At 50.8% G+C, this 12038-nt stretch overlaps 1 pseudogene; it reads right to left on the reverse strand.

Moving 5' to 3' along the window:
- Positions 1–7215: 7215 nt before the first annotated feature.
- Positions 7216–8248, reverse strand: LOC124652178 (annotated as a pseudogene).
- Between the last annotated feature and the right edge of the window lie 3790 nt (positions 8249–12038).

Raw genomic sequence — 12038 nt, forward strand, 5'->3', positions numbered from 1 at the left:
CCTCTCGTGGAGCTAGTCTCCTCAAGGGGCTACGGTCTAGGACTAATGGAATTTGCTTCTTGGTGTAGAGATTGTGTTTTGTAGGATTTGTGTTGAAAGGAAATGAATCATGATGAAGCTTCTCAAACAAGTTCAATACAAGTTCTATGACATAATCCTTGCAAGAAGAGGCAACAATGGAACGGAGTTTGTTCTCAAGATCTTGGTTTTCTTCATTGGCAAAGAAGGAATCCACCTTTCGCTCCTAGTCATTCTCTTACCCTAACCTCATAGGGTTGCCGGAAGTGAGAGACAAACCTAAGAAGACACTCAAGCATAATGATGGAGTATGAGTCTATTGAGAGGCTTGTGGTATTGAGTGATGAGACTTCTCGATAGTTATGATAGTTCTTTGGAGAAGGCGAAGTGCTTCTTGTGAGAAAGGAGATGTAATTCCCCCGATTACCATAGGAAGGATGAGTGTTGGCTCTCGTCAATCTCAAACGCTACCTTCTATGAGTACCGGGGAAGGACGAAGTTCCATCTATATGGAGCCATCTACACCACAAGGCCAAGTCTCTTCCATTGGACAACCAAGTGCTAAGTCGCCTCTTCCACAATCCCAAGTTCGGCATCAACATCAATGACGTCAAGGCGAGGACCCAAATCTTGATGATGATCAAGGAACCTCACACGAACCTATCCTTTTGATCTTCTCTCGCCGGGGTGCTAATGCGTCAAGACTCCTTCACAATCTAAGCAAAGCACAAGATATTCTCAAGAGCAAGATGTGATGGGATCCAACGGTATAGCAATCCCAAGGATCTATTCTTCCCGAATGTGCCCAACAAGACAATGGACTCACTCTCTATCGTTTATCGTCAAGGTTTGCCTCTCTACCTTTGTGCTTCTCATTTGGACATTGTGTCATAAGTGGATACCTATACCACTCTTGTGCCATATGTCTAGTTGTAAAGCACGCATGAACATAGGGGGAGTGCGGTTTAAATTATTGAGCTATCCCTCCCCCCATGATGCACAAAGTAAGTCTAAAACTTATGCCATTCGTCAATCAAGTGACTATGAGCTTCATGTTGAGTAGTAGTCGTGAGTCCTAGGTCTCTACGCGACCTCACACTACCAAAACTCTTACACGGTGGCTTCGGCCACCAAACCTCCTCTTCGAGGAGTTGTTGTTCTTTTTGATTTCTTTTTCTTTTCTCTTCTTGTTTTTGTTTGTCGTTTCTTCTTTCCTCTTTGTTTCTTCTCGGGAGATTCACCCAAGCTTGGCTTTTCTAGCTTTGATTCTTGCAAGCTTGGTTGGGTAGTACCTTAACAGTTCCGTAATCTAATCCCAAGCCATCATCTACCTCTTGAGCCAACTCTGTCTAAAAGCACAAGTCTACACCAAAATCTGAGGTTTTTGAGTTTGGAGGACGGTACTACCGCTTCTTGGGCCGGTACTACCGCTCTGGGGCAGTTCTCTGACGAAACTGAATATTTATCCCCAGAACGGTACTACCGCTTCAAGTACCGGGCCAGTACCGGTAAGCGGTACTACCGCTTGTAAGAGCGGTACTACCGCTTGCATGTTTTGACTAGAGGTACCGGTTGGGGTCGATTTTCACCCAAATCCTCACATCTCCTCTTCCACCTCAAGTCAAAACTTCTCCCCAAGCTCAAGACCTCGAGGAGATCGGCCCCGATCTCCTTTTCCAGCCGCCATCGGCCCAATCTCCTCCGTGGAGAAGCTTCCCTAACCTCTTCTCCGCCAAGTCCTCCGGTATGAACCCTAAATTCTCTCTCTAGGGTGAGTTGATCTCCCTAGATGCATATGCTAGGGTTTGTTGGAGTTTTGTGGTGGAGAAGCACTCTTGGAAGCTATTCATGTGTAACGATACTAGCTAGCAACAATGTGTGACTCTAGGGTCGATTTTGCCATGACCCAATCTCGATCTGGCTGTGCGAGCTTGAGCGGTAGTACCGCTCATTCTTGGGCGGTACTACCGGTCAAAGCGGCACTACCGGTTGAAATTGCGGTACTACCGCTCTGTATAAGAGTCACCAATGTTGCTTGTTAGTGTCCAATTTGAGCTTTAATTTCTCGGCTTGTGCACTCATCCCCTATTCCCTCCCAAACCTCTGCTGTTCACAGGTGCACCAAAGACCCGTGGTGGCAAGGTCAAGCCATCCTCCCGTCATCATCGCGATGATGAGCAAGAGGAAATCATGCCAACAAGGACCACCAAGAGACAGAGAGACGCAGCAGCAGGGGCAAGGGGACCTCAAAAATCAATGCTCGATGTGAAGAAAGGCCAGTTCTTGGAGGTGCGGGGAGCCAATCCTTATTTGCTCCCAAGAAATGCTCGCCAATGCCCCAATACCTACTTTCATCACATCAATCAAGAGAAGATCTACACTGAGGTCTATGGGGCCAAGGAGATCAAGTGCTGCCCCCAATACTCCATAAGCATGGACAAGCTCCACTCCGACCTCGACTACTTTGGAGAAGCACTTGAGATATGTGAAGAACAAGGTCTTATTCCTATAATGACCTTCTCTCATGATTTCTCCCGGGATGTGATTTGCCAATTCTATGCCACCGTGGTCTCTCTTGAGGCTATCGCTCCTTGAAGTGGATGACCAAGGAGCATGTGATGGAGGCCTCATGGCAAGACTTTGCTCGATGCCTTGGTTATGAGCTTCCCGAAGACAACTCCAACCACTTCCGCATTCATCTCCAAGCCAAGCCCATGGCCAAGGAGAAGATGGCCGACCTCTACATTCGGGGGAGGATGTTGTGTGGAAGCACCAAGGGACTCCTACCTGTCTATGATATCATGAACCGCATCTACCGCAGCACCATCAACCCCAAGCATACCAACCACGATGAGGTGCATGGATTCCTTGTGAATCTCCTTGTGCGCACACATGAGTTGAGGGGCCGCGGCAAGCAACTGGACATCATGGACTACATTTGGCATGAGATGCGTGATTGTGCCTTCCTCCGCAAGCTTCCTCAGTACGCTCCCTATCTCATGAGGCTCATTTGTCTCAAGTGGGATCAAGAAGGCCGCGGAGATCTTCTGGAGCAATGCCGCCCCAACGTCACCATTCACAAGGAGAAGAGTCCTCTTGTCAAGGACCATGACCTTCCAAGGTTTGGCAAAGGAGCTCCAAAGGACAAGGACGAAGACGAAGCCGACAGCGACGACTCCGACTATGTGCCCAACTCCATCAAGCAAAAGGGCCTCTTCGCCAAGCTCACCGCTCGCCTCAAGAAGTCCTTTTGCTTCAAGAGGACCTCGAAGATAGGATGTACCAAGCTCATCACGACAACAAGAAGATCCGCCAACGCCAAAAGGCGATGATGAGGCATATGCAACTCCCGGTCTCCGAGGGCTCCGAGGACAACATCACTCCTCCCGGTGAGTGGAAGTCAAAGCTCGTTTGGTCTAGCTCCGAGGAATCCATCCCCGAGCCACCTCATGGCAAAGGACTTGCTCAAGATGAAGAGTATGAGGATGAAGAGGAGGAGGACGTCGAGGATGAAGGTGATGACAACGAGGATGATGATGACGAGGAGGATGACGTCGACGAGTGATTCCCTTGGGACGCTAGTATGCTCCCTCTCCCTTTTTGGTGTCTCGATGCCAAAGGGGGAGAAGTTGATCTATTAGGACGGGAATTTGCATGGGGATGCCAAGGGCTTGGTGGCTTCGTTTTGGTTCTTTCGGCCTTGGCATCAAACTTTTTCCCTAGTTATTCGGAACTTTATTCGTATGCGTGTTTGCTACTCTATTCGTGGGTCTCCCGACCCCCCGTTTGTATTAAGACCTAATCGTGCGTAGCTTAATGGTCAATGGTCTCCATTATTTATTCTTTGATTGGCCATATTATTCCTATGGAGGCACTTATTATTATGGTGGTGGCACTTATTATTATGGTGAGTTTGGGTTTTCTCAAGGCAAAGGTATGAAAAGGTTCACCCAAACTACCCTATATACATATATTCTTGCCTCCATAGTGTACTTGTGCTACATAATCTTGTCATATGATCATCTTAGCACTTGTGCTTGGTTTGTAAAATTTAGGGGGAGTTCTCTCTAGGATGTGTGCATTTGTATACAAATGCATATTTTAAATATGCACACATCTAGGGGGAGCTTCGCCTATACTTGCAAACCAAAATACCTTATCATAATATCCTATGAATTATTGCAAATTCGTGTGTTGTCATCAAGCACCAAAAAGGGGGAGATTGTAAGAGCAAGATCCATATCCCGTGTTTTGTGTGTTTGATAACAACACTCGAACAATTCTAACCGTGCACAAAGTTTGTTATTGATAGGTTTGCAAGATGCACGGTACCCTCGCTGAGCACATTATGATCAGAAGACCGAAGCGTAGTTCTTAGGGTTTTTGGTTTTTTGTGTGTGTGTCGTGAGGTGACATGGTAGGAGAGGAAGAGAGGAAAAGTTGTTTTAGCCATAGCGGTACTACCGGTACCAGGAGCGGTAGTACCGCTACCTCTACTGGTACCGTCCGTGATACCGCTCTGAGGCTTGCACATGGATATGCCCCACCGAACACGTTGCGGTACCTTCACGGTACCTTGAGCGGTAGTACCGCTTGAGGGCGGTAGTACCGCCCACGGTACCGCGCTAAGTACCGTAACGCGTTACGGTAGTACCGCTCTGGTACCGCTCGGGTACCGCTTGGGATCCAGTAAGGTCTGGACCCTATTGCGGTACCGCAAGCGATACCGCGAGCGGTAGTACCGCAATGTGTCCACGTGGACAAGTTTAGTGGGAGATTCGAACTCAGAGCGGTAGTACCGCTTCCAGAAGCGGTAGTACCGCTTAGGCAAAAATGGCTGGTAACGGTTGGATTTGGAGGGACCTATATAAAGGCCCCTTCTTCTCCAGCCATCCTTAGCTCTTCTCTCTCTCTCCTCCATTGTTGCTGAGCTCAAAATTGAGGGGATCTCCTCATCCACCCAACCAATCTTGCTCATACTTTGTGAGGTGGTGGAGGAGACCCCGATCTATCATTCTACCGAGAGAAAGTCCACCAATTCGTGGTAGTCCTTAGTGGATCTTGTTGTTCGGGTTCCTTGGTGGAAGAGCTTCTTGGTGGAGCACTGGAAAAGCTTCTTGGTGGAGCACTGGAAGAGCTTCTTGGTGGAGTATTGGAGGGGTTCCTTTGGTGGAGCATTGGAGATGGGTTCCTATGGTGGAGCATTGGAGATGTGCAGCTATGGAGTCTAGCTTGGTGATGTACTAGCTCCATAGGGTGTTGGGAGCATCCTTGTTTGTGGAGCTCGCCCCAACCTTGTGAAGGAATCACCGCCTCGACCGGTGCCTTAGTGGAAGAGGGAGAGCACCTCCGTGGAGCTCTCTCGAGGAAGAGGGTGAGGCCTTCCTTCGTGGTGTGGCCGCCTAGTCTTTTGTGTGAGACTAGCACCTCCTCAACGCAGACGTATTTCCTTTAGTGGAAGGAACTGCGGGAAACAAACCTCGACTCGCCTCGCGCCCCGGTTGTCTCGCTCCTTACTCTCGTTATCTTGTTGATTCCTTTACTTGTTGCACATGCTCTAGCATCATTGTAGGAACACCGCTATTGCAAAAGTTGTCACCTTTACCTTCCGTTGCGCTAAAATTGAAAAAGGTTAAAACTTGCCATAGCGCCATTCACCCCCCCCCCCTCTTGTTCGCTACGATCCATTCAGACTTGTACAAGTTTCTTACAAAGCAAGAACGCAAAAGTCAAATTCTATTTCCTTACGATTTTGGGTGAGTGTTTCTGTCTTGTGCACATTCTCTTTTGTTTACTCCATGCATGTTATATCTAATCGATGAGTTATGCATGAATGTGCATGTAACGTGTCCGCAAGGTTTAACTGGATTCTGCTAATAGTTGAATTTGATAACTCCAGAGTTCTCGTCATGGACTCTCTGAATATGGAACCAAAGCATTGGATCGGCATAAGATTAATGCTGCAAAAGTAATTATTTTCAATCATTTGCGCACTATATCGGCCTCTTTCGTTCATTTCCTGATATTAAGTAACTAATAACTCTCTTGTTCAATTAATTTCTTTGCCCTATAAGGTTTGAAAACTTTTCAAAGAAGACATAACCGGTGAATTCAAAGATGAGCTAACATTTAGAAGGTTGTCTAATGTGGATACCCAGCCACCGGGGACCAATCTATGTGTATACTATGTTTGTGAGTTCATCTGGGGACACACCTCTGAGCGGAGGGTTCAAGATATCAACTTGCGGAGGAATGACTTGCGGATAAGCTTAATCCAGAAGCTCGCTTCCGACCAATTCAAGAGAAAATAGCAGGATTTTTGATGAGGGAAGTCCTCCATCCTAAAGAAAAACACTAGTACGAGGACGAAGAACTTCTACTGCACTAAATTGTATATGGAACTTGTTTGAAGTTGTATATGGTCACCCGAGATTGCATATTATATATTCCTCTTGAATTCTTCTTTTTTGAAATTTCAAACTTGCTTGAAATTGTATATTCATATGCATCAACGTGTAACGTGTATATAGTAGCGTAGAATATATGTACTGAAACTTCCATGAAATTAAAATAAAACAAAAAATAAACTATAAAAGAAATGAAAACACAACAAAATAAAACCAGATTTAGGGGGGTTTAAACCCTAAACCTGCGGAGACCTTTAATCCCGGTTGGTCTGGCCAACCGCGACCAACCGCGACTAAAGGTCCTCCGCCCCGACGAGCGTCTGCACCCCACGTGGATGGGCCTTTAGTCGCGGTTCGTAAGCAACCGCGACTAAAGGAGGGGGGCCTTTAGTCTCACATAATTAGTCCCGGTTGCGAAAACGGAACTAAATCCCGTTACCAACCGGGACTAAAGCTCTTTTTTCTACAAGCCTGCGGAGAACCCTAGAAGTAGGGTTTTGCCTCAGTTTGGCTTTCTTCTCTGTTTTTTTCGACAGGTTTTAGTGTTAGCTAGCCTAGGCTTTTGGTTCCTTTCCATTTGAATGGCTTTTATTTGTAAATTTATGCGCCATCTTGGTATGTATCTTTTTCTTCTAATATAAAGCTATCCGTGTTTGAAAAACAATTCCTTCTATGTGGTTAGTTGAACAACATTACCTCCGTTCGAAATTATAAGCCTTTTTAAAATGCTAGTTTATCTTTCTAAAAAGACTTATATTTTAGAACGGAGGTAGTATATCGAACCAAACTTTCAGAGAAAGTATTGTATGAAAGTAAAATCTTCTTCAAGGCAAAGTAAAGTACCTATGTTCTTCAAAACCGATACATGAAGCACATTTTGTCCATCTGGTCCAGAGTACGATAGTTGGTTATCTTTCTGATGGAGTATGGTTGCCATGAGATAATTCTCTAGGACGACAGCCAAGTAAAGTGGCGACATCCCTTCACTTGGAACCCGAGCCAGTTGTGAATCTTCCATCAATATCAATATCACAATATCATTGTTCCACCCACGGATTGCATAATGCAACGCAGTCTCACGACACATGTTTTGCTTTCCTAGCACATACTTCACCCTCTCCATGCCACCTTCCTCACCTTTTGCTAACTGTAGTAAACAATACACAATCTTACAACTCCCTGCCCGGGCTGCGCAGTGGAGAGGTGTGTCACCCAACTTGTTAGGCTTCTCCAACAAGTGTTTGGCCTTAGTATAGACCACATATAAGCTGTCTAGGAAGTTTTCGCTCGAAGATCCTGACAAAAGGAGGGCAACTGTTATGAGAACCTGTTGTTGTAGAGATTTTTCATTTCATTTACATTTCTAAATTTTGTTAACACCGATCGGTTTAAGAAGAAATATAACGCTGCAGGTATATAGTGCAAAACGCACCCACATCCAAACTAACAAGAAAAATCTGGACATGAAAGGAAAAACTAGGAGGGTAGTACCGGATTTTGCTAGCACATGAAGGGCCGTGTCGCCAAAAGGTGTGACTCCCTCCAGAAGCGACTCTGCATATGGCGCAGCTGGCTGATCACCAGTACCTTCCGTTGGTGATGCTAATGTCGTCGTCGACAGGGACCTCAACGACGACCTGAGGTGCCGGTGCATTTGGCCACACAGGTGAATCTCCCCAGTTCAGAAGAGTTTTCAGAGCCTCGCAGTCACCCATGGTTGCAGCCATTAAAAGCCAGGGATCCATGACTACGAGAGCTGGAGGCGGGGGAGTGCTTGCTTCCTCACCAGCAGGGTTTGGCTGCTCAGTGTTGATTGAGTCCATCACCGGGCAGCCACGGCTAAGTTGAGCTTACGCTGGAATGATGCTGATCCACAGGAACGCTCCTACCAGCACTTAATATAAATGAGCTGTATGGGAAGACATGGTCTCCGGAGGTGTAGTTGTTGATGACGCGGTGTGAACCATGCTTAAAAGTTATATTATGGCTCGCTGCCTTTGTATATCACGCCATCAGGCTAGTTGCAGACTGGTAGTACCATGGAATCACGTCATATGCTACCAAACCACCTGCTCGATGAAGAAACAGATGATTAAATGCAAATATATACACGGGATAGAGATTAGGACAAGGTTTTCTCTATTGCAAATGGGTGCAATAATTGCAGAAGAGTCTGGACAGAGAAGTCGCGGGCGGGCAATAGAGGAAAAATATGACCGTTGGAGAGAGCTCCTGCGACGGGAAGGGCGACGACGCGGGCGATTCTGCGGCCTGCCACCTCGCCGAGCGACGGCGAGCCCCCTCCGGCCGTTCCCCGTCTGTGGCAGCGGCGCACCGGGGTGGGTCGCGGTTCTGGGCCCTGGCAGGGGAGAGTTCAGACGATGAGGAAGACGTTCGGGCGCAGCTGGAGGTGCCGGAGTCGCCCGTGCCCTCCAGATCTGGTCCCTCTCCGGCGTGCTTTGGGGACTATCTCGACTCCGCGTGGACCAGGGTGGGTAACGCGAGGCTGCGAGGAGGTCGTCGCAGAGCTTGGGCGCCGGGTGGGCGAGGCTCGCGGCTTCGGGCGGCGGCCGGATCTACGGCGGCTCGACCGCTTAGGCACCTTGGAGGCAGGGAGGTGACCAGGGAGTCTCAGATCCGGTCGCGCTCCGGGGAGTTCTCCGATGTGGCTCCAGGGGTGGCTGCTTGTCCGCCGGCGTTCGACGGCAAGGAGAGGGCGGCGCCGCCTGGGCCGTTCGTCGACATTGGGGGAGAGACAGGGCCGGTGGCCGCCAGCGTGGTGGGTCCGAGACCGGTGGACCCCAGTGTCCCCACTCCCACTGTCTCTGGCGTTGGGCCCGTGCGGGGGCCCATGGGTGCCGCTCCTCTGGCAGTGGGCCGTGGACAGGCCGTGCCTTTGGCCTTTCAAAGGCCCAACTCCGTTCCCCAGCCCAGCCCAGGTGGGGACGTCGGATCCGCGCCACTACTTAAGTGGTGTTGGATCCCCGTGGGAACCCTAGATCTCACACTCAGTCACGCCGCCACTCTCTCAGACGTGCGAGCCTGGCTCAGATCCACTAGATCCACCGGCCAAATCCCTCGCTGCCTCTCCTCCGCCTCGGCCGTCGGGTCGCCGCCGGTGCGTATGGAGCGTGGGCGTGGTGATTCGAGGGTGGGGAGCAACAAGAGAAGCTTCGACGAGTTCAATTCTGAGGAGGGCCGTGGCTATGAGCGGGAGGTGCGCGAACGGAGAAGCTTTGCGGAAGAGAGCCGCCGCCGCGACCGCGACCGCGACTGGGCCCGTGACCGTGCCCGTGAGCCAGAGTGGCGGCGGGATGGTGGCCGCTGGCGGGAGGAAGAGGAGCGACCTGCAGCGGGGTCGTCTGGTGCTCGAGACCTACACAAGAAGAAGTGGGGAATCAACCGACAAGGGGCTCATCCGCCCAAGGCCAAATCGGTGTCGCACTCGACGCCCCAGGCCCCTCCGGCTCCGACCCCGCCGCCGGTAGCCTCCTCTGACGCGGCGGAGGTGGTGCCTGCCACCAAGAAGGCGAACATCAAGTGCTACAACTGCAGCAGAGACGGACACTACCAGTCGGGCTGCCACTTCCCGGCGCACTGCGGCGTTTGTGATCTAGATGGGCACACCACGGGTATGTGTCCCAAGAACTCCAAGAAGGCCTCCTTGCAGTGGTACGGGTATGCGCTCGATGGCGTTGGATTCCACTGCCTGGAGGTGGAGGAGGAGGCGCTGCCGGTGGGACCGGGCGAGGGCGCTGCCCACACGGCTCTGGTCATTGCTGTGGAGAACACCATGACCTGTGATCTCCTAACCCAAGACCTAAAGGCTCTGGTGGAAGACAACTGGGACTGGAGGGTCAGACGCATCAGTGATACTGACTTTGCGGTGGTGTTCCCAACCAAGGCGAGCCTCAATCTTTGCAAGAACCTCTGCAAGAACGCTGGGGGCATCGCCCTCCCAGTCAGCAAGATCTCGGTGTTGTTTGCCGACGCCACCGCGACCCCTCAAGCCTCCCTGGCCCTCACCAAGATCTGGGTCCACCTCTCCGGAGTCCCTGAGGTGCTACGTTCTGTGGACCTCCTGCTGGAGGGCACCAAGATGCTGGGTCGCCCGCGCGTGGTGGATGAAGACTCTCTGGCGGCCCTGGATGGTCCGGTGAGGATGCTGTTCCACTGTCATGCCCCGGACAAGATCCCTTCTTCGATCCTGCTGTTCATCAATATGCAAGGGTTCCGTCTGGGCGTGTCTGTGGAGTATGCCAAGGCCAGCGCCAGTGACCCCAAACCTCCGCCACCAGGCCCGAGCAACGGAGACGAGGATGAAGATGAAGAGGAGACTGAGGATCAGAGCCGCTCTGCGCCCCACTGGAAGAGGAGCAACATGAAGAGCAAGGACAAGGGGCCAATGTGTGATGTTACAAGCACAAAGGCTGGCGAAGCGGAGGCAGGCAAGGACGGGTCCGCGGACAAGAGCCCCCTCCCGAAAGAACAGATACAGAAGCCCCTCCCTTTTCAGTCTTCGGTGGGTAGCAGCAGTGTCCCTCTCCCCTCGCTCAAGGATTATTCTGCCACGAAACCTGCATCTGCCCCACCAAAGTCCAACCTGAAGCCGATCCCGTTCAACCAGTATGGCTCTAACCTGACTGATTCAGAGCTGTTCCCACCCGCAAAATCGTGCCTGTCCCCGGTCCCTCAGGCATCGGAGAAGGCGCAGACCTCCAGTGAATCTAAGTCAGAGGAACCCATCTCTCCTAATATTCTTAAGCGCCAGGGGATGTCGGCGGAGGACAAGCTGGAGGTGGGGTGGGAGAGCCCTGAGGACTGGGAGAACGAACAGGAGACGCTCGCTGAGAAGATTGCCAAGCTCAAGCGCAAGCAGGATGGTGAAGTGGACAACCCGCCGTCACGCATCAAGAAGAAGCCGGGCGTCAAGCCCATGCGTGCAGTGGTGACTTCCTCGCCAGTCATTGCGACGCGCCGCAGTTCCAGGGGCAAGGGCGCGAATCCAGAGCATGTGCTGCTTTCGGCTTCCAAGCGTGCAGCTCAGAAAGACCAAGGTACGCCTTCCGCCACAGCGCCGACCGACCCCTTCTTGGTTCTTCCCTCGGTTTCAGATTCACATCTTTGGGGGGTTGCGCGGGATGCGGGTCTAGGGTTGGATGTTTCTGGTAGTTCGCCTTCCTCTCTTTTATCTTTGATCCGTGCCAAGGAGCTTGCCCAGGCCCAGCTCACTGAAGCTGCGATGAAAGCCAAATCGAAAGAGGAAGAAACACAGAAACTGAAGCAAAGTTCAGCGGAAAGCGTGGCCAATCCAGCAAGTGTTGCTCAGGATTTGCCTACGGAGGACGCACCTAACACGGCAGGGACTGACCCAGAGCGGATCACCCTCGCGGATATGGCCAAAGTCGCAAGATCCACGAGGAGGAAGGAAAGGGAGCACTTCACGGGCCCTCGGCCCAATTTGAGGGACACACCAGCTCGCCAAGCACGGGCTTCTGCCGGGGTGTCCAAATGAAAGCTCTTGGTTGGAATTTTCGGGGTTTTGGCCGGAGTGGTCGAAAAACCCAACTTAAGGAGTACATTAAGAAAGAAAGGATCGACATCATCTTCTTA

This window comes from Lolium rigidum, chromosome 5 (assembly GCF_022539505.1).
Source record: "Lolium rigidum isolate FL_2022 chromosome 5, APGP_CSIRO_Lrig_0.1, whole genome shotgun sequence".
In the NCBI taxonomy this organism is placed as follows: Eukaryota; Viridiplantae; Streptophyta; class Magnoliopsida; order Poales; family Poaceae; genus Lolium; species Lolium rigidum.